The 21,010-nt window shown below is 38.8% G+C and overlaps 1 pseudogene and 1 gene segment (V, D, J or C); one reads left to right on the forward strand and one right to left on the reverse strand.

The window, feature by feature from the left end:
• LOC127687769 (Ig heavy chain V region 3-like) overlaps positions 1-21,010 on the forward strand; it is a 906,657-nt gene that overhangs the window by 282,416 nt on the left and 603,231 nt on the right.
• On the reverse strand, positions 5,895-6,492 carry LOC127686803 (60S ribosomal protein L15-like; annotated as a pseudogene).

Consider the following 21,010-nt stretch of genomic DNA (forward strand, 5'->3'; position numbering starts at 1 on the left):
GTAAGGACACATGCTCCTCTATGCTCATAGCAGCCCTATTTATAATAGCCAGAAGCTGGAAAGAACCCAGATGTTCCTCAGTGGAGGAATGGATACAGAAAATATGGTATATTTACATAATGGAATACTACTCAGAAATTAAAAACAATGAATTCATGAAAGTCTTAGGCAAATGGTTGGATCTGGAAAATATCATCCTAAGTGAGGTAACCCAATCACAAAAGAACACACTTGGAATACTGATAAGTAGATATTGGCTCATAAACTCTGAATTTCCAAGACACAATTAACATTTCAAAAGACTCCCAAGAAGGAAGAAAGAGAGGTCCCTGGTTCTGAAAATGCATGTTCCAGCATTGCAGGGGAATACAAGGACAGAGAAATAGGAGGGGGGTGATAGTAGAATGAGCAGAGGGAAGAGGGCTTAGGGAACTTTTGGGGAGAGGGGACTGGGAAAGGGAAAGTTATTTTGAATGTAAACAAAGAATATTGAAATTAAAATGTTAAAAAAAGAATTCTCTATTTAGCTCCATACTACATTTTTAAAATAGTGTTATTTGGTTCTTTGGACTCCAACGTTTTGAGTTCTTTGCATATTTTGGCTATTATCCCTTTATTGTGTGTAGGGTTGGAAAATACCTCCACACAATGTGTGGATTGCTCTTTTGTCCTGTTGACAGTAACCTTTTGCCTTACAGAAGCTTTGCAATTTTATCCATTCCCTTATTGTCAATCTTTTATTTTAGAGGATAAACCATTATTGTTATTATAGTTCTGTTCAGTAAATTTCTGCTAACGTTTTCAGGACCTTTCCCACCTTAATTCATTGTACCTTGTTTTATGTGAAGGTCGTTGATCCATTTGGACTTGGGCTTTGTAAAAGATAAGAATGAGCCTTTTTGCATTCTTCCATATGATGTCTTTTCCCATTGGCAGGTTTTTGCTCCTTTATCAAGGATCAAGTGACCATAGGTGGATGAGTTCATTTTCTGTGTCTTCAATTCTAATACATTGATCTACCTCTCTGTTTCTGTACCAATGCCATTCAGTTTTTATCACTCTGGCTCTGTAGCATAGCTTGAGGTCAGGGATGGTGATTCCCCCAGAAGACACTTTATTGTTGAAAATGTTTTTTTTTTATATATATATCCTTGGTGTTTTGTTATTCCAGTTATATTTGACAATTGCTTTTTCTTTGTCTGTGAAGAATTGAGTTGGAATTTTGATGGGTAATGCATTGTTTCTGTAGATTGCTTTAGGTATGATGGCTATTATTACTATGTTAATTCTCCTGATTCAAGAGTTTGGGAATTCATTCCATATTATGAAATCTTCAATTTCTTTCTTCAGAGACAAAATTCTTGTCATACAGATCTTTCACTTGCTTGGTTAGAATCACACCAAGATATTCAGTATTATTTATGACTATGGTAAAGTGTCTCATTTCCCTAATTTCTTTCTCAGCCTTTTTGTCCTTTGAGTCGAGGAAAGCTACTGAGTTCTTTGAGTTAATTTTGTATCCGACTACTTTACTGAAGAAGTTTACAATCTATAGAAGTCTCAGGAGGACTTTTTGGGTCACTTATATATACTATTTTATCTTCTGCCAATAGTGATATTTTGATTTACTCCTTTCTAATTTGAATTCGTTTGATCTTGTTTTGTTGCTTAATTGTTCTGGCTAGAAATTTTAGTACTATATTGAATAGATAGGGGGCAGAGTGAATGTCTCTTCTAGTTCCTGATTTTAGTGGAATTGCTTCAAGTTTCTCTCTATTTAGTTTGATGTTGGCTATTGGCTTACTGTATATTGCTTTTATTATATTTAGGTATGGCCCTTGAATTACTTTTCTTTCCAGTACTTTTAGTATAAATGGGTGTTTTGTTTTGTCAAAGGCTTCCTCAGCATCTAATGAGATTTTCATGTGTTTTATTTTCTTTGAGTTTGTTCATATAGTGAATTAGGTTGATGGATTTTCATATGTTGAATGAACTTTCTGATTTGTTCTTGGATTTGATTGGCAAGAATCTTTTTTCTTAAGTTAGATATGCTTTTAATTTACATTTCAAATGTTGTCCCGTTTCCTGCCCCACCCCCAAATCCCTTATGCCATCTCCTCTTCCCCAATCAACACTCCCTGGCTTTCCAGTCCTGGTATACCTCTACACTATGGCATCAAGTCTTTCCAGGACCAAGGGCCTCTCTTTCCTTTGGTGTCTAACAAGACCATTCTCTGCTGCCTATGTGTCTGGAGCCGTAGGTAAATCCATATGTATTCCTTTTTCCCCCTCTGTTAACCTTTACTTTATTTAATATTATTTCCTTGATATAATATTCTTTATTTTTACATTAGATATATTCTTATTTACATTTCAAACGATTTCCCCTTTCCTGGTTCCCCCCTCCCAGAAAGTTCCATGAGCCCTCTTCCCTCCCCCTGTTCCCCAATGAACCCTCTCCCTCTTCCCTCTCCTGGTATTCACCTACGCTGCTGCATTGAGACGTTCTAGGACCGGTGCCTCTCCTTCCTTCTTCTTCGACATTATCTGATATGTAAATTATGTCTTGGGTATTCTGAGCTTCTGGGCTAATATCCATTTATCAGTGAATGCATACCATGTGCTTTCTTTTGTGATTGGGTTACCTCACTTAGGATGATATTTTCCAGTTCCACCCATTTGCCTAAAATTTTCATGAATTAATTGTTTTTAATAGCTGTGTAGTATATTCCACAGTGTAAATATACCAAATGTTCTGCATCCATTCTTCCATTGAGGGACATCTGGATTCTTTCCAGCTTCTGGCTATTATAAATATTGCTGCTATGAACATAGTGGAAGATGTGTTTTTATTATATGTTGGGGAATCCTTTGGGTATATGCCCAGGATGATATAACATGATCCTCTGTTAGTTGCATGCTCAGGTTTCTGAGGAACATCCAGACTGATTTCCAGAGGGGTTGTACCAGCTTGCAATCCCACCAGCAGTGGAGGAGTATTCTACACAACCTCTCAAGCACCTGCTTTTCTCTGAGTTTTTTATCTTAGCCATTCTTATTGGTGTGAAGTTAAATTTCAGATTTGTTTTGATTTGTATTTCCTTGATGACTAAGGATGTTGAACATCTCTTTAGGTACTTCTCAGCCACTATGTATTCCTCAGGTGAAAATTCTTTGTTTAGTTATGTACCCCATTTTTAATATGGTTATTTGGTTCTCTGGATTCTAACTTCTTGAGTTGTTTGTATATATTGGATATTAGAATAGATCGATTTGCATTCGTCTTCATGCTAGCTGCCAGTTGAGCTAGAACTATTTGTTGAAAGGATAATCTTTTTTCCTCTGGATGTATTTTGCTCGTTTGTCAAAGATCACGTGACCATAGGAGTGTGGGTTCATTTTTGGGTCTTCAATTCTATTCCGTTGATCTATCTGCCTGTCACTGTACCCATACCATGCAGTTTTTAACACTATTACTCTGTAGTACTGCTTGAGGTCTGGGATACTGATTCCCCAGAAGTTCTATTACTTTTGAGAATAGTTTTAGCTATTCTGGGATTTTACTTATTACAGATGTATGTGAGAATTGCTCTTTCTAACTTTATGAAGAATTGAGTTTGGATTTTGACAGGGATTGAATTGAAACTGTATATTGTTTTTGTCAAGATGGCCAGTTTTACTATATTAATTCTGCCAATCAATGAGCATGGGAACATTTTTCCATCCTCTGAGGTCTTCGATTTCTTTCTTCGGAGACTTGAAGTTCTTGTCATACAGAACTTTCACTTGTTTGGTTATAGTCATACGAAGATATTTTATATTGTTTGTACATGTAGTAAAGAATGTCATATCCCTAATTTCTTTCTCACCTTGTTTATCCTTTGAGTATAGGAAGGCTATTGATTTTCATCATTTAATATTTTGTCCACCAATTTTCTGAAGTTGCTTATCAGCTATAGTAGTTCTCTAGTGGAGTGTTTGGGTCGCTTAAGTATACTATCATATCATCTGCAAGTAGTGATAATTTGACTTCTTATTTTCCAAATTTTATACCTTTGCCCTCCTTTGGTTGTCTAATTGCTCTAGCTAGAACTTCAAGTACTGCATTCAATAAGTATGGAAATAGAGGGCAGCCTTATCTAATCTGTGATTTTAGTGGGATTGTTTCAAGTTTCTACCCATTTACTTTGATGTTGGCTACTGGTTTGCTGTATACTGCTTTCACTATGTTTAATTATGGGTCTTAAATTCCCCTTCTTTTCCAGATCATTAGCATGAAAGGATGCTGAATTTTGTCAAACTCCTTTTCAGCATCTATTGAAATGACTATGTGGTATTTTTCTTTGAGTTTGTTTATGTAGTGGATTAAATTGATGGATTTCCATATATTGAATGATCCCTGCATCCCTGGGATGAAGCCTACTTGATCATGTTGAATGATAATTTTGATGTGTTCTTGGATTTAGTTGGCAAGAATTTTATTGAGTATTTTTGCATCGGTATTCATAAGAAAAAATGGGCTAAAGTTTTCTTCTCTTTTGTATCTTTGTGTGGTTTTGGTATCAGTGAAATTGTGGCTTAATAGAATAAGTTGGATAGTGTTTCTTCTATTTCTATTTTGTGAATTATTTTGAAGAGTATTGATGTTAGTTTTCCTTTGAAGGTATGATAGAATATCGCACTAAAAGGATCTGGCCCTGTGCTTTTCTTGTTTGGGAGACTGTTAATAACCACTTGTATATCTTTAGGGGTTATAGGACCATTTAGATGGTCTATCTGATTCTTATTTGACTTTGGTATTTGGTATCTATCTAGGAAATTGTCCATTTCATCCAGATTTTCCAGTTCTGTTGAGAATAGCCTTTTGTATTAGGATCTGATGATTTTTTGAATTTACTCAGTTTCTGTTGTTATATCTCCCTTTTCTTTTTTGATTTTGTTAATTTGGATACTGTCTCTGTGCCCTCTGGTTAGTCTTGCTAAACGTTTTTCCATCTTGTTGATTTTTTCAAAGAACCAACTCTTTGTTTTGTTGATTCTTTCTACTGTTCTTTTTGTTTCTACTTGGTTGATTTCAGCTCTGAGAATGATGATTTTCTGACTTCTACTTCTCTCGGGTGTATTAGCTTCTTTCTGTTCTAAAGTTTTCATGTTTGCTGTTAAGCTGCTAGTGTATGCTCTCACCAGTTTCGTTTTTGAGGCACTCTGAGCTACCAGTTTTCCTATTAGCTCTGCTTTCATTGTGTCCCATAAATTTGAGTATGTTGTGCCTTCCTTTTTCTTAAAGTCTAAAAAGTCTTTGATTTCCTTCCTTATTTCTTCCTTGACCAAGGTATCACTGAGTAGAGCATTGTTCAGCTTCCATGTGAATGTGGGCTTTCTGTTGTTTTTCTTGCTATTGAAGACTACACTTACTCCATAAAGATCTGATAGGAGGCATGTGATTAGTTGAATCTGCTTATATCTGTTTAGGTCTGTTTTTTGACCAATTATACTGTTAATTTTGGATAACATTATGAGGTGATGAAAAGAAGGTATATTATTTTGATTCAGGATGAAATGTTCTATAGATATCTATTAATTCCATTTGTTCCAAAACTTCTTAGTTCCACTGTGTATCTGTTTAATTTGTGTTTCCCTGATCTGTCCTTTGAGGAGAATGGAGTGTTGAAGTCACCCACAATTATTGTGTGAGGTGTGATGTGTACTTTAAGCTTTAGTAATGTTTCTATCATGAATGAGGGTGCCCTTTTATTTGGAGCATAGATGTTCAGAATTGAGAGTGTTTCTTGGTGGATTGTTCCTTTATGTATATAATGTTTCTTTCCATGTCTTTTTTTTTTGGACTGTCGTAAATTGCTTATTGGATATGAATTTTACAAATATCACGTGTATTAGCGGTAACGGTGGAGCTGGAGAGTATTGCGCCTTCTCCAGGGTGCACGGTGAGAACCACCAATCGTGTGGTGGAACTTGTGGCCCTTTCTGAGGCCACGGCTCTTTCGGCCGTCAGATGTCAGCCCACTCATCTCTCTGCTTGTGGACTGGTTTGGTGACCCACTGGGTTTCAGGATTTCTTCTGATAGCTTTATGGAATTAATCAATGAGAATAAACTCAAATATGTGGAATCTTCACCAACCCAGTAGGAATTTGGGACTCTCAAATCCCCACAATGTCACTCAGCTCTCTCCTCAGTAACAGACAGAAGGCCTCTTGCAAATTTCAGCTGGTTAACACCATAGTGGAGAGGCTTGCTGTAAGCTGCACCCTTAGGATCTGGGCATTTGCGACCACCATGTCACACACGAATCCTGTAAAAGACATAACCTTGCTTAGCATTGTAAACCAGTTTTCATGAATTATAAGACTGGGTGGGGCAGGGAGCCCTGTGCAGCACGGAGAGGGTCCAGCAGTGGACCCTCAGAAGAAAGTGAATCACATCGGACTGCTTCTTCCTTTCATTGATCCTGGGTGTATCTGTATGCACCCATCTTGACTCACCTGGTGGCTACTGCCAGAGGAAAGAAAGAAGCCTTTCTCCGTGTCTTTTTGGATGACTTTTGGTTAAAAGTCTATTTTATTGGTTATTAGAATGGCTACTCCAACTTGTTTCCTGGGACCATTTGCTTGGTAAACTGTTTTCCATCCTTTTCTTCTGAGGTAGTGTTTGTCTTTGACACTGTGATGCATTTCCTGCATGCAGTAAAATGTTGGGTCCTGCTTAGGTATTCAGTCTGTTAGTCTGTGTCTTTTTATTGGGGAACTGAGTCCATTGATGTTAAGAGATATTAAGGAATGGTGTTTGTTGCGTCTGTTATTTTTGATGTAATTTTTATGTTTGTACCAATAGCTTATGTTCTAAGATCAAGAATTGACAAATGGGACCTCATAAAACTACAAAGATTCTGTAAGACAAAGGACACTGTCAAAAGAATAAAATGTCAAACAAAAGATTGGGAAAGGATCTTCACCCACCCTAAATCTGACAGAGGGCTAATATCTAATATATACAGAGAACTCAAGAAGGCAGAACCTAGAGAAACCAATAACCGAATTAAAAAGTGGGGTACTGAGCTAAACAAAGATTTTTCGCGTGAAGAACTTCAGAGGGTGGAGAAGTACCTTAAGAAATGTTCAACATCATTAATCATTAGGGAAATGCAAATCAAAACAACCCTGAGATCTCACCTCACACCAGTCAGAATGGCTAAGGTCAAAAACTCAGGAGACAGCAGGCGATGGAGAGGATGTGGAGAAAGAGGAACACACCTCCACTGCTGGAGGGATTGTAAGATGGTGCAACCACTTTGGAAATCATTCTGGCGGTTTCTCAGAAAACTGGGCATAGCACTTCCGGAGGACCCTGCTATACCACTCCTGGGCATATACCCAGAGGATTCCCCAACTTCTAATAAGGACACATGCTTCACTATGTTCATAGCAGTTCTATTTCTAGTAACCAGAACCTGGAAACAACCCAGGTGTCCCTCAACAGAGGAATGGATACAAAAAAATGTGGTATATTTACACAATGGAATACTATTCAGCCATTAGAAACAATGAATTCATGAAATTCATAGACAAATGGATGGAGCTGGAAAACATCATACTAAGTGAGGTAACCCAGTCTTAAAAGATCAGTCATGGTATGCACTCACTGATAAGTGGATATTAGCTAGAAACTTGGAATACCCAAGACATAATCCACATATTAAATGATGTCCAAAAAGAACGGAGGAGTGGCCCCTGGTTCTGGTAAGACTCAGTGCAACAGTATAGGGGAATTCCAGAACAGGGAAGTGGGAAGGAGTATATGGAGGAACAGGGTGAGGGAAGAGGGCTTATGGGACTTGCGGGGAGTGGGGACCCAGAAAAGAGGAAATCATTTGATATGTAAATAAAGAATACATCGAACAAAAAAATTAAAAAAAAAGTATGTTTGTTTGGTTATATTCTTTTGGGTTTGTTGAAAGAAGATTAATTTCTTGATTGTTCTAGTGTGTATGTATGCTCCTTTTGTTGCTGTTTTCCATTCATTATCCATTGAAGGGCTGGATTTGTGGAAAGATACTGTGTAAATTTGTTTTTGTCATGGAATACCTTAGTTTCTCCATGTATGGAAATTGAGAGAATTTCTTGATATAGCAGTCTGGGCATTATTGTTGGCATTATTGTTCCCTTAGGGTTTGAATGGCATCTGCTCAGGCTCTTCTGGCTTTCATAGTCTCTGGTGAGAAGTCTGGTGTAATTCTGATAGGTCTACCTTTATATGTTACTTGACCTTTTCCCCTTACTTCTTTTAATATTCTTTCTTTGTTAATACCTTTGGTGTTTTAATTATTGTGTGAAGGGAGGAATTTCTTTTCTGGTCAGATCTATTGTTATGTAGGCTTCTTGTATGTTCATGTGTATCTCCTTCTGTCTTAATCAGGGTTTCTATAACTGCACAAACATCATGACCAAGAAGCAAGTTGGAAAGGAAAGGTTTTATTCAGCCTACACTTCGGCATTGCTGTTCATCACAAAAGGAAGTCAGGACTAGAAGTCAAACAGGTTAGGAAGCAGGAGCTGATGCAGAGGCCATGGAGGGATGTTCCTTACTGGCTTGCTTCCCCTGGCTTGCTCAGCCTGCTCTCTTATAGAACCCAAGAATACCAGCCCAGAGGTGGTACCATCCACAAAGGGCACTCCCCCCTTGATCACTAATTGAGAAAATGCCCTACAGTTGGATCTCATGGAGGCATTTCCCCAACTAAAGCTCGTTTCTCTGTGATAACTCCAGACTGTGTCAAGTTAAAACACAAAACCACCAGTACACTTTCTTTAGGTTAGGGTAGTTTTCTTCTACAATTTTTTGGAAGAAACATACTGGTCCTTTAATTTTGAAATCTTCACTTTCTTCTATACCTATAATCCTTACATTTGACCTTTTCATTTTGTCCTGGATTTCCTGGATGTTTTGAGTCAGGACCTTTTTTCATTTTTCATTTTCTTTGACTGATTTATCAATGGTTTCTATGATGTCTTCTGCATCTGAGATTCTTCTATCTCTATTATCCTGTTGTTGATGCTTCTATCCATGACTCCTGATTTCTTTTCTAGGTTTTCTATGTCCCAAGTTATTTCCCTTTTTGATTTCTTTATTATTTCTAACTCCATTTTTTCGATCCTGGATGGTTTTGTTCAGTTCCTTCACCTGTTTGATTGTGTTTTCCTGGAGAACTGTAAGGTCTTCTCCCTGTTTACTTGTGTTCCCTGTATCTCTTTAAGGGAGTTATTTTTGTCCTTCTTGAAGCCTTCTATCAGCATCATGAGCTGCTATTTTAAATTCACATCTTGCTTTTCTGGTGTGTTGGGGCATCCAGGACTTTCTGTTGTGGTCGAATTGGGTTCAGATTGTGCCATGTTGCCTTTATTTCTGTTAGTAATGTTCTTACATTTGTCTTTTGCCATCTGGTTATCTTTGGTGTTAGTTGTTTCCGCTGTCACTGGCTGATGCTTGTCCCTCCTGCGTGCCTTCAAGCCTATCTCAGCACCCCCGGATGAATGACTTTCCCCTGGCACAGATTGTTGTGGGACTGTTCATCTTCTGGGTGCAGGTGGGGCCCTGGCAGATCGAGTCCCACATGATCTTACACTCAAGTGTTCTCTGTGTTGCTAGCTTTAACAGCCAGCTCAGTTGCAGGAGTGAAGATGGTGGCCTCACCTCTAATTGTGGGACACCCTGCCCAACAGATACCCCTAGCAGACTAGGTTCACAGACAATTGTGGCAGAGCTTCCCAGGTCCTGGCTGCACGTGGGGCTCTAGCAGGCCATGTCCCAAGAAATCTTTTACTTGGGTAATCTCTGAGTAGCAGACTGCACATGGCTGCTCAATCACAGGAGCAAAAATGGCACTGACCTCACCTCTAAATGTGGCACTCCCTCTAACTTTGGGACTCTCTGCAGAGGAGATGTCCCCTTGCAGTGTAGGTGCACAGACAACTGTAGTTCTGCCCAGCTCCTGGGTGAATGTGTAGCCCTGGTGTGCTGTGCCCCAAGCAATCTTATACTGGGGTATTCTCTCCTTACTTGGCTACACCTGTCTGCTCAGTCACAGAAGCAAAGATTGCAGCCAACAATATTCTTAATGTATCCTTCATTAGTTAGAATATCAAATCCTGTAAAGATTAACTTATATATGACCTTCATAGGAATAAGAGGATCCTGTATTGGAAAGATATACAGAGATAGATAAACCTTTCTAAGATCACATATTTCTACCAGTTAGAATCATTGTCAATGTTATTTTTCTCTCTCCCTTCATCCCATTAAATGCATGTGCATGCAGGTTTGGAAAGAGATTGTGCTGTAGAATATATTTGCATTATTTCAACTTCCTTCTCAATGTGAATGCTTTGAATTGTTAACTTTGCTATGAGTACTACAGTGATTCCTCCTCTTTTTGTTGGCACCTGTATGTAAGTGTCCCTGTAATTCCGACATGGATACATGAGGTGATGCCCAAAACTCATTTTTGTTCTTCTGCCCTCAGGTGCTCTTGCCCAGGTAGATCCTCATCAATCTTCAATAAACCCCCATCTCTCTGGTTAACACTTCGTTGCAAAAGAGAACTGTAAGAGCTAGATCCCACTGCCACTCGGAAAGCAGATGACTTTGGAAGTGTTATTGATGATAATATAGAAAGAACTTAAATTAAGAGTCTGAGACATCAGTGACCATCTCCAGATAATCAAGAGCCATTTCTACCTGAATCTGAGCCCTGCAAACACACTATTTGCAGGGATATGTTATTGCTGAATCAGACTGGGCAACTTCAGCGGAAGTGGAAGTGATGGGAAATCCACCTGTGTGAGAGTTGATGACCAACAGTGGGCACAATGGGGCCAAGAATCCCCAGCAGAAAGAGTGTTGGGTATAGGGATGGACTCTATATCATCGTTGGTTTCCTTTCTTAGCGAACATGTACCTACTGTGATTGACATGTATCATTTTCCTGCTCACACAATGTGAAGTTTCTCTGTTAAATGCTTGAAATATTAATATTTCCTTGTCTTGTTTAAATATAAACCCAGAGTCCTGAGAGACCTTTCAGATACTGGGTCAACAGCCATGTACCATATATGTGCTGGTTTGAGACACCTGGCACAATATGATGGAGAACTGCCAGGTCTGGGCTCAATGCAGGAATATGTACCTAATCCTCAAGATACTTGAAACACAATGGAGTGGGGAGGCCTGGTATGCGGGGGGGGGGGGGGGGAAGGGAACAACCCCTTGAAGACAGGAGGGAGGAGAGACAGGATTACGAACTGTGGGGGTTTGAATCTTGAGGGTATCAATGACTAAAGTATAGAAAATAAAAGTGAAGAAAATAAATATTAAAATTTACTGTGTATTCTGGCCATTGATATTCTTTCTAAACCTCTGCCAGAACCTTCTCACTCACCCACCTACTCACCCGTTCATTTTTTTATGGAAAAATAAATCACATAGTGGCTGGATGTAAAATTAACTCAAACAAATTAGTAACTTCCTATTCTCAAAGATAAACAGACAGAGAAAGTAATTAGGGAAATGACACTCTTCACAAGAGTCACAAATAATATAAAGTATCTTGGTGTGACTCTAACCAAACAAGTTCTTTATGACAAGAACTTCGAGTCTCTGAAGACAGAAAACGAAGAAGAAATCAGAAGTTGGAAAAATCTACGATGTTTGTGGATTGACAGGATTAATATAGTAAAAATGACCAACTTGCCAAAAGCAAACTACAGATTCAGTGCAATTCCCATCAAAATGCCAAATCAATTCTTCATAGAGTTAGAAAGAGGAATTATCAAAGTCATCTGGAATAATAGAATACACAGGGTACTGAAAATTATTCTCAACAATAAAAGAAGCTCTTGGGGAATCAGCATCCCTGCACTCAAGCTGTGCTACAGAACAGTAGTGATAAAAACTGCATGGTATTTGTACAGTGACAGGCAGGTGGATCAATGTAATCCAATTGAAAACCCAGAAATAAACCCAAACACTTAAGGAACTAAACCTATCCAGTAGGAAAAAGATAGCATTTTTAACAAATGGTGCTCGACTGCCTGGTCTGTACTCAATGCAAGAAATTACAACTTGCCTACAAGATATTAAATCACCATGAAGTGTGGAGGCCAGGTGTGGGGGGAGGGGAGAATTGAAGTCAGTAGGGAGGAGAAACAGGATTAATAACTGCAAGAGGTTGGATCTGGAGGGTGTCAATGACTAGAGTATAGACTATAGACATAATAGAGAACAAGTATTAAAATTTACAATGTATTCTGCTCACTGATATTCTTTCCAAATTTCTGCCAGAGCCTTCCCTAACCCACCTACTCACCCTTTCATTTTTTTTTTTTTTATAGAAAGATAAAACACATATTGGCTGGTTGTAAAATTAACCCAAACAAACTAGTAGCCCTCCTATACTCAAAGGATAAACAGGCAGAGAAAGAACTTAGGGAAACAACACCCTTCACAATGGTCACAAACAATGTAATATATGTTGGTATGACTCTAACCAAAGAAGTGAAACATCTGTATGACCAGAACTTCAAGTCTATGAAGAAAGAAATTGAAGAAGACCTCAGAAGATGGAAAAATCTCCGATGATCAATGATTGGCAACACTAATATAGTAAAAATGGACATCTTGCTGAAATCAAACTGTAGACTCAATGCAATCCCCATCAAAATTCTAACTCAGTTCTCTACAGAGATAGAAAGAGCAATTCTCAGATTCATTTGGAATAAAAAACAAACCAAGAGAGTGAAAATTATTCTCAACAATAAAAACTTACGGGTGGAATCACCATCCATGAACTCAAGATGTACTACAGAGCAATATTGATGAAAACGACATGGTATTGATACAGTGACAGGCAGGTAGATCAATGGAATAGAACTGAAGACCCAGAAATGAACCCATAGACCTAGTGTCACTTGATCTTTGACAAAGGCTCTAAATCCATCCAGTGGAAAAAAGGACCACATTTTCAACAAATGGTGCTGGTTCAACTGGTGTTCAAAATGTAGAAGAATGAAAATTGACCCATTCTTATCTCCCTGTACATAGCTTAAGTCAAAGTGCATCAAGGACCACCACATAAAACCACTGAATCTAATAGAAGAGAAATGGTGTAAAGTCACGAACACATTGGCACAGGGTAAAAGTTCCTGAACATAACACCAATAGCTTATGCTCTAAGATCAAGAATTGACAAATGTGACCTCATAAAATTACAAAGCTTTGCTGTAAGGCAAAGGACACTGGCATTAGGACAAAACAGCAACTGACAGATTGAGAAAAAGGTCTTTACCAATTCTACATCTAATAGAAGGCTAATATCTAATATATAAACAGAACTCAAGAAGATAGACTTCAGAGAACCAAATAACTCTATGGTATATATACACAATGGAGTACTACTCAGCCATTAGAAACAATGAATTCACAAAATTCTTAGACAAATGGATGGAGATGGAAAACATCATCCTAAGTGAGGGTACCCAGTCTCAAAAGAACACTTATAGTTAACACTCACTGTTAAGTGGATGATAGCTTAGAAGCTTAGAATACCTAAGACACAATACACATATCAAAGGATGTCCAAGAAAAAGAAGGAGTGGCCGCTGGTTCTGGAAAGGCTCAATGCAGCAGTGTAGGGGAATACCAGAACAGGGACGAGGGAAGGAGTGGATGGGGGAACAGGGGGAGGGAAAAGGGCTTATGGGACTTTCGGGGAGCAGAGAAACAGGAAAGGGGAAATCATTGAAAATGTAAATAAAGAATATATCGAATAAAAATATATGGTACAGAGATATTCTCAACTGAGGAATACCAGATGGAGAAACACCTAAAGAGATGTTTAACACCCTTAATCATCAGGGAAATGCAAATCAAAACAACCCTGAGATTTCACCTCACAACAGTCAGAATTGGCTAAGATCAAAACCTCAGGTGATAGCAAATACTAAGCGGGGATGAGGAGAAAGAGTAACACTCCTCCATTGATGGTGGGATTGAAAGCTGGTAAAACCACTCTGGAAATCAGTTTGTCAGTTCCTCAGAAAATTGCACATAGTGCTACCTGAGGATCCAGCTATACTACTCCTTGTCATATAGCCAGAATATCCTCCTACATGGAATGAGGACACAAGCTCCACTATGTTCATAGCATCCATATATATAATATCCAGAAGTTGGAAAGAATCCAGATATCTGTCAACAGAGGAATGGATACAGAAAATATGGTAAATTTACACAATGCCAACAAGTGCTTGCTGGCAGGAGCCTGATATAGCTGTCTCCTGAGAGGCTCTGTCAGTACATGAGAAATACAGAGGTGGATGCTCTCAGCCAACCATTGGACTGAGCACAATGTTCCCAATGGAGGAGTTAGAAAAAGGACCTAAGGAGCTGAAAGAGCTCGCTGCCCCATAGGAGAAAAAATAATATGAAGCAACCATTACTCCTAGAGCTCCTAGGGACTAAACCATTAACCAAAGTGTACACATGGAGGGAAAAATCACTCCAGCTTCATCTGTACCAGAAGATGACCTTGTAGGACATCAAAGGGAAGACAGGTCCTTGGTCCTAAGAAGGCTAGTTGTCCCAGTATAGGGGAATGCCATGACAGGGAAGCAGGAGTGGGTGGGTTGGTAAGCACTGCCAGGCGGGATGAGATAGGGTGTTTTCAAAGGGAAAACCATAGAGCATGACCAGAACCGGACCACTGAAATAATAGTAATAATGAAATTCAAGTCTGCATTTCACCAGTTTTTCACACACTTTCCGTACATGTATTATCTTTGATAAAAAATAATGTATCAGAAGATCCATAAATCCATATTACATTATGAAAATAAAATTAACCAATCTACATAAAGACATTCCCAAATGTGTACTAGGCAACTATGAAGTATTGATTATTTTTTGACTATTGGTTTAGAAATAAACCTTTAATTCATGTTTCTTTATACTCTATAATGTCCATTTTTTACACCCAATATTCTTAATTTGTTTCTTTGTACTACATGCACTCTATATCCTCTATGTTTTTTTATTTTTACTTACACTGAAGATTCTAGATTTCATCTTTACTCTTTCTTCACACTTTAATGTGGTTTATCCTATACCAATGTTTTAGTCTCCATTCCCCTCCCCCATTTCATGCCTCATCTATCTGAGATCTCTGCTTTCATTTTATCTCACTTTTACTATATGATATCCTTTATATTCCTCAGACCCCAATAGCCTATTCTAGCCACTTTGTCTCTACACATTCAAAAAATATTCAATTCATGGAACAACACATAAAAGAAAACATGAAAGGTGGGTTTCTAAGGACCTGGGCACTGAACATTTTTTCAAGGTCTTCCACATACAGTTCAAAATTCATGTTTCTACAGAGAGGAATATTTCATGGTCTGTACTCCACATATTGTCAGCACTGATTTCTCTTTTGTTATAAATCTAGATGGATTCCACTTCCCAGCTGCTGTGCATGGAATAGCAATAAATATTAATGTGAAAATTTCCCTGTAATAATATAGATACAGAGAATGATCTATATTGATCTTTTGAGAATGATCTTTTGAGCACATGCTTGGGAAGGATAGACCTGGGACATAGCACAGGTTTATTTACTCTTTTTGGTGACATTTTCAAACAGAATCCTAAAGTCAGTCCACTTCATTAGTTTACACTCATATCAACAGTGAATAAAGATTACAATTTTTCAACATAAATTTCATTATTTTTCTCATTTATATTTCTTTAATTGGGACAGCAACATTCTTTAATCTTAACTTAGCTTAGGATTATGGAACAGGACATAGAGAAAGCAACCTTCAGCTCACCAGGATAGTCTAGATGCTGCTTTGATTTCCTAGTTCAGGACAGTGTCATGATCTTCCAAGAAATACAAAGACCTCAGTTATCTTACACAGTATCAGACCTAGCAGTTTACAATATCATCCTTCAGGTAAGATGTATCCACTAGCACATGACTGTGGTGTAGTTATCAACTGCTTTATTTTTATTTTATTTTTTTTATTAATTTTTTTATTTGATATATTTTTTATTTATATTTCAAATGATTTCCCCTTTTCTAGACCCCCACTCCCTGAAAGTCCCACTAGCCCCCTTCCCTCCCCCTGTTTTCCCACCCAACCCTTCCCACTTCCCTGTTCTGGTTTTGCACTATACTGCTTCACTGAGTCTTTCCAGAACAAGGGGCCACTCCTCCATTCTTCTTGTGCCTCATTTGATGTGTGGATTATGTTTTTGGTATTCCAGTTTTCTAGGTTAATATCCACTTATTAGTGAGTGCATACCATGATTCATCTTTTGAGTATGGGTTACCTCACTTAGTATGATGTTCTCTAGTTCCACCATTTGCCTAAGAATTTCATGAATTCATTGTTTCTAATGGCTGAACAGTACTCCATTGTGGTCAAAATCCCATGTCTATATATGACATAGGCCTAATATACCTACCCTCCTTGAGGTTCAAGACCAGAGATCCCTCTTTTTAATCCTCACAACCCTACATCTTATAGCAGGTATACATCAGTGGCTGTGATACTGAACAGTGGAAGAGCAATTTGACGGCTGGTTCAGGAGTGGATGTAACCCAGGAATTTTCACATCCTAACACCAGAGGAGAATGTTGCAGGGCTGAAATCAGTGCTGGAAGTAAATTATCTGTAATTAAGGTCTCCCAGACAGTTATATAAATCATATACTTGTGTATATGAGAAAGGAGATGGATGCAAAATTCCTAATATGACAAACAGAAACCATATACATCTGAAATTCCTCACCATTCCAATATTCTCAGAAATTTGCTGGCAGCTATAGGCAACACTGTAATGGTAAAACCATGGCAGTAGGGTCCTGGGACACTCAAGTCAATGTTCTCAGCACAAAGAGGTCTTGTTTGACCCTAGAGACAAAGGGCAAGGAAAAAGGAACAAAACCAAGAAAGAAAGGAGGGAGACAGCAAAGTGAACGAGAGGGAGGATTTTTCCCTGAATGGGACAAATTAGAAGCTTCCTCTGTATCAGAAAATAGTTAAAGGTTGTAGCCGCCTGCGACCACATGTGAACTGGAGACCTAGAAGAGAATTCTGGGGATTAACCGGAAGGCGATGAAAGAGAATTGAGTCAGGATGACATTTTGCCGATCGAGACTGATTTTACTATTATTTAGCCAATATATATAGTCTTTAGAAAACAACCCTGCCCCCCAATGGCCACAAATTCCTTGGTTCGTCTTCTCAGCAGGTCACCTGCTTCCAGTCACGCAGGTCTCTGCTGGTCTCCAGGTGAGACCGTCCTGAGGCAGCCTTGGTTGTCAAGGTGAAAGCGGCTGTATTGTTCTCAATGGAACAAGGGCCTGAGATAACACCAGTGGAAGGGTGGAGGCTGCCAGCCAGGAATGTCGCAGCTTGAATAGGCTAGGTAACACCAGTGGAAGGTTAGGGGCTGAGAAGTCCAGCTAAATGCTGTGGGGGAAGGGAAATTCCCCCTTAATTATTAATTTTGTTTTAAAAACTCCGTGGATATATATATTTTTGCCCAGGGGCGATGGGCTTTTAACCAGTGAGGAAAAAACAGAGGTCCGACCCCCTTAAACATTAAATGACATCTTTTTCAGGGGAGGGGAAATAGACTGCCTTAATAATTTCAGGACAGTCTCTCAATGTCAACCCCTATGCAGCCAGACGTGCTTTTCAGGGAAATTCAGAAGCAGGATATTTTTTCCTTTTCCCTTGCAGTGCTTCGCCTCGCACCTCAAACTGATGCCCATGTTTGTTATATTAACAAACATGCATAGTTCCGAATACTATGCAGCCTCATTTTTGAGGATCCACTGGTAAAGTAAATGCTCTGTGAATATGAGCTGGCTGGCTGGCCTTTATAGCCACCCATCCTCATCCTGGCGGCCACTGCTGTAGAAGCCGATCTTCTGAGTGTTGTATCTGAGAGATACCTGCTTGAAACACAGAAGGAGATTAAGAGAAAAACCCTGCTTGGTCAGTATCAGAAGGCCCAAGATGTTCAATTTGATTGCAAATTTGTGGCTCAGGCAAGAGGCCTGGCTTGCAAATTACCTGTAAGAACATAAAGGAACCTTTCTTCCTAAGTAAGTGAGAAGTGGCTTAGGGAATGCCTTTGTGAATTAATTATACTTACCAGCAGCTTTAGAGTGTGTTTACCTGTCTTACCAATCTCTCTGGCAGCCATCGTGCTCCAACTTCTTTTTGAAAAAAAATTAAAACAGGGTCTGGACCATTCCATGTATTAGTTAAAGGGTCCTGCCACTTAACCATGGCATAGGAATTAGAACTGGTAGGGTGCCAGTGCCTGTCTGCTGCAGATAGATCTTTAGAATCAGTCTGCAGGAAATTTAAAATGAACAAAACAAAAGCAAGATGCACTTTGGGTGACCTGGGGGGGGGGTATAGATTCCCCTTCTTTGTTTTAAAAAGCCAGTTTTTAAGGGTGTGATGAGCACGCTCGACGATTCCTTGACCCATTGGGTTATAAGGAATTTCAGATTTATGTTTAATACCAAATTCTTTACAAAACGAGATAAAGTTATTGCCAGTGTAAGCTGGTCCATTATCTGTCTTAATGACTTTAGGCATTCCCATAGTATTAAATGCTTTTAAACAATGAACAATTACATTTCTAGAAGCCTCTCCCGTATGTAGAGAAGCAAAAAGGAATCCTGAACAGGTATCAATGCAAACATGTATATATTTTAATTTTCTAAATTCTGTATAGTGAGTTACATCTATTTGCCAAATTTGATTGGGCATAAGGCCATGTGGATTAACCCCTAAATGGGGAACTGGGGATAAGGTAAGTCAATTAGGGCATTGTTTCATAATCATTCTTGCTTGCTCCTTAGTGATCTTATGTCTGAGCCTTAAAGTGTGGCTTGAAAGATGCAACTTATTATGATTACTCTTGGCCAACTCAACAGGATCTGAAATTAGATCTCCTATTAGAGCCTTGTCAATGCAATCATTACCCTGAGCCAAAGGTCCAGGAAGACCGCAGTGAGCTCGTATATGGCCAATATAAAAGGGATTTTTTCTAGCAAGAATGATGCTTTGCAATTGTGAAAACAAGGATCCAGCTGGCGTATTAAAATTAAATGTGCCACAGGTTTCTAATAAGGGGACAGATTCGGCAACATACAAACTGTCTGTAAAAAGATTAAAGGTGCTATCTACAGATTGAAAGACACTTAATACCGCTGTCAGCTCTGATAACTGACCAGAAAGCCCAGGGGTCTCTATAACCACCTGTTGATTATTAATAAGATATCCAACTCTTCCTTTGGAAGAGCCGTCTGTAAAAATTAAAAGAGCGTTATGCAATTGCTATAAAGATGTCATTTTAGGAAATACAACTTCATGCATATTTAAAAACTTTATCAATTTGTCATGAGGATAATGGTTATCTATAGTCCCTTCAAGGCCTATTTGAGCAAGCAACCAATCTGTGCTATGCTGTTTTAACCAAGCATCTTGATCTACATTATAAGGCTGAATAATAACATCTGGTTCTTTGCCAAAATAAGTTAGCACCTGCTTTCTTCCAAGCACAATTGCTTGGGCTATTGCCTCATAATATGGCAAGATATTAAGCCTTGAAGACACCCTCAAATGAATCCATATCAGAGGAGCCTTTTGCCATAATAAACCTGTAGGCAAATGAGTCGTATTAAAAATTAGCAGATGCAAAGGTAAAGAATAATCTATATAGGTAACAATTTGATTTTCAATAGCTTTCTGCACTAGCTGTAAAGCCAAAAGTCTTTCTGAAGTTAATAATCTAGGGGATGTAGGATCAGCATTCCCCTTTAGAATATCAAACAAAGGTCCTAATTCTCCTGTAGTAAGCTTTAAATATGGCCGAAGCCAGTTAATGTCACCCAATAACTTCTGAAAATCATTTAAAGTTTTTAAATTGTCCCTGCGAATAATTATCTTCTGGGAAAAAACAGCTTGATCTGTAAGTTTGAAACCCAGATAATTATACAGATCCTGGGTTTGTACTCTTTCTAGAGCTATTTGCAATCCTTTAGCTGCTAAAGCTTGCTGTAAATCTTTAAAGCATAAAAGCAAAGTCTGAGGATTTTTTCCTGCAACCAGATTCATTTGTGATAAAAGGTCTCTCCCCACACTTAGGACAGATTTCTGGGGAGCAAACTGATTGCCTGCTTATAGCACCCCTGTTATTAGGGCAATCACTTTTAAAATGACCCAGACTACCACATTTAAAACACTTTTTATTTCCTCGTCTCTGCGAAAGTATTCCCTGGATGGTGGTCCTCTGCAACACTGTGGCCATTGTTAGACCCTGATTATACGAGGGGTCAATTTCAGAACAGAGACGAATATAAACAGCCAAGTCTGTCTTCCCCTGTAAGGTCTGATGGCCTCGCAGCAGGCTGCATTAGCATTTTCATAAGCTAGCTGAGTAACCAACAGATTTTCTGCCTGAGACTTTCCAAAAATTTTATTAGCTGTTTTTAATAATCTATCCACAAAATCCGGAAAAAGTTCATCAGGAGCCTGTTTGACACCTGTTAAGTTTCCACTAAGATCTCCCTTTGATGGTAAAAGTTTCCAAGCACGGCGGGCAGCCATCACAATCTGTGCATACACTGCAATGGGAAACCCAATCTGATTAGTATTTCCTTCATATAAGCCTTCTCCCAGTAACATATCCACATTCCATTCTGGATGGCCTGCCTGAGTATTTACGGTGGCAGTTCTTTTGCTACCCTCATGCCATTCAGAACTCCAAAGCAAGAAATCTCCTCCTGACAAAAAATAGCCTTACACAATGTTCTCCAATCCTGTGGAGTTAAATTTGACTCTATCACAGTATCCAATAAAGGTTGTGTAAAAGGGGCTGTAGGTCCATACTGAGCTACAGCTCCCTTTA

The sequence above is a fragment of the Apodemus sylvaticus genome, chromosome 6 (genome assembly GCF_947179515.1).
Source record: "Apodemus sylvaticus chromosome 6, mApoSyl1.1, whole genome shotgun sequence".
Classification (NCBI taxonomy): domain Eukaryota; kingdom Metazoa; phylum Chordata; class Mammalia; order Rodentia; family Muridae; genus Apodemus; species Apodemus sylvaticus.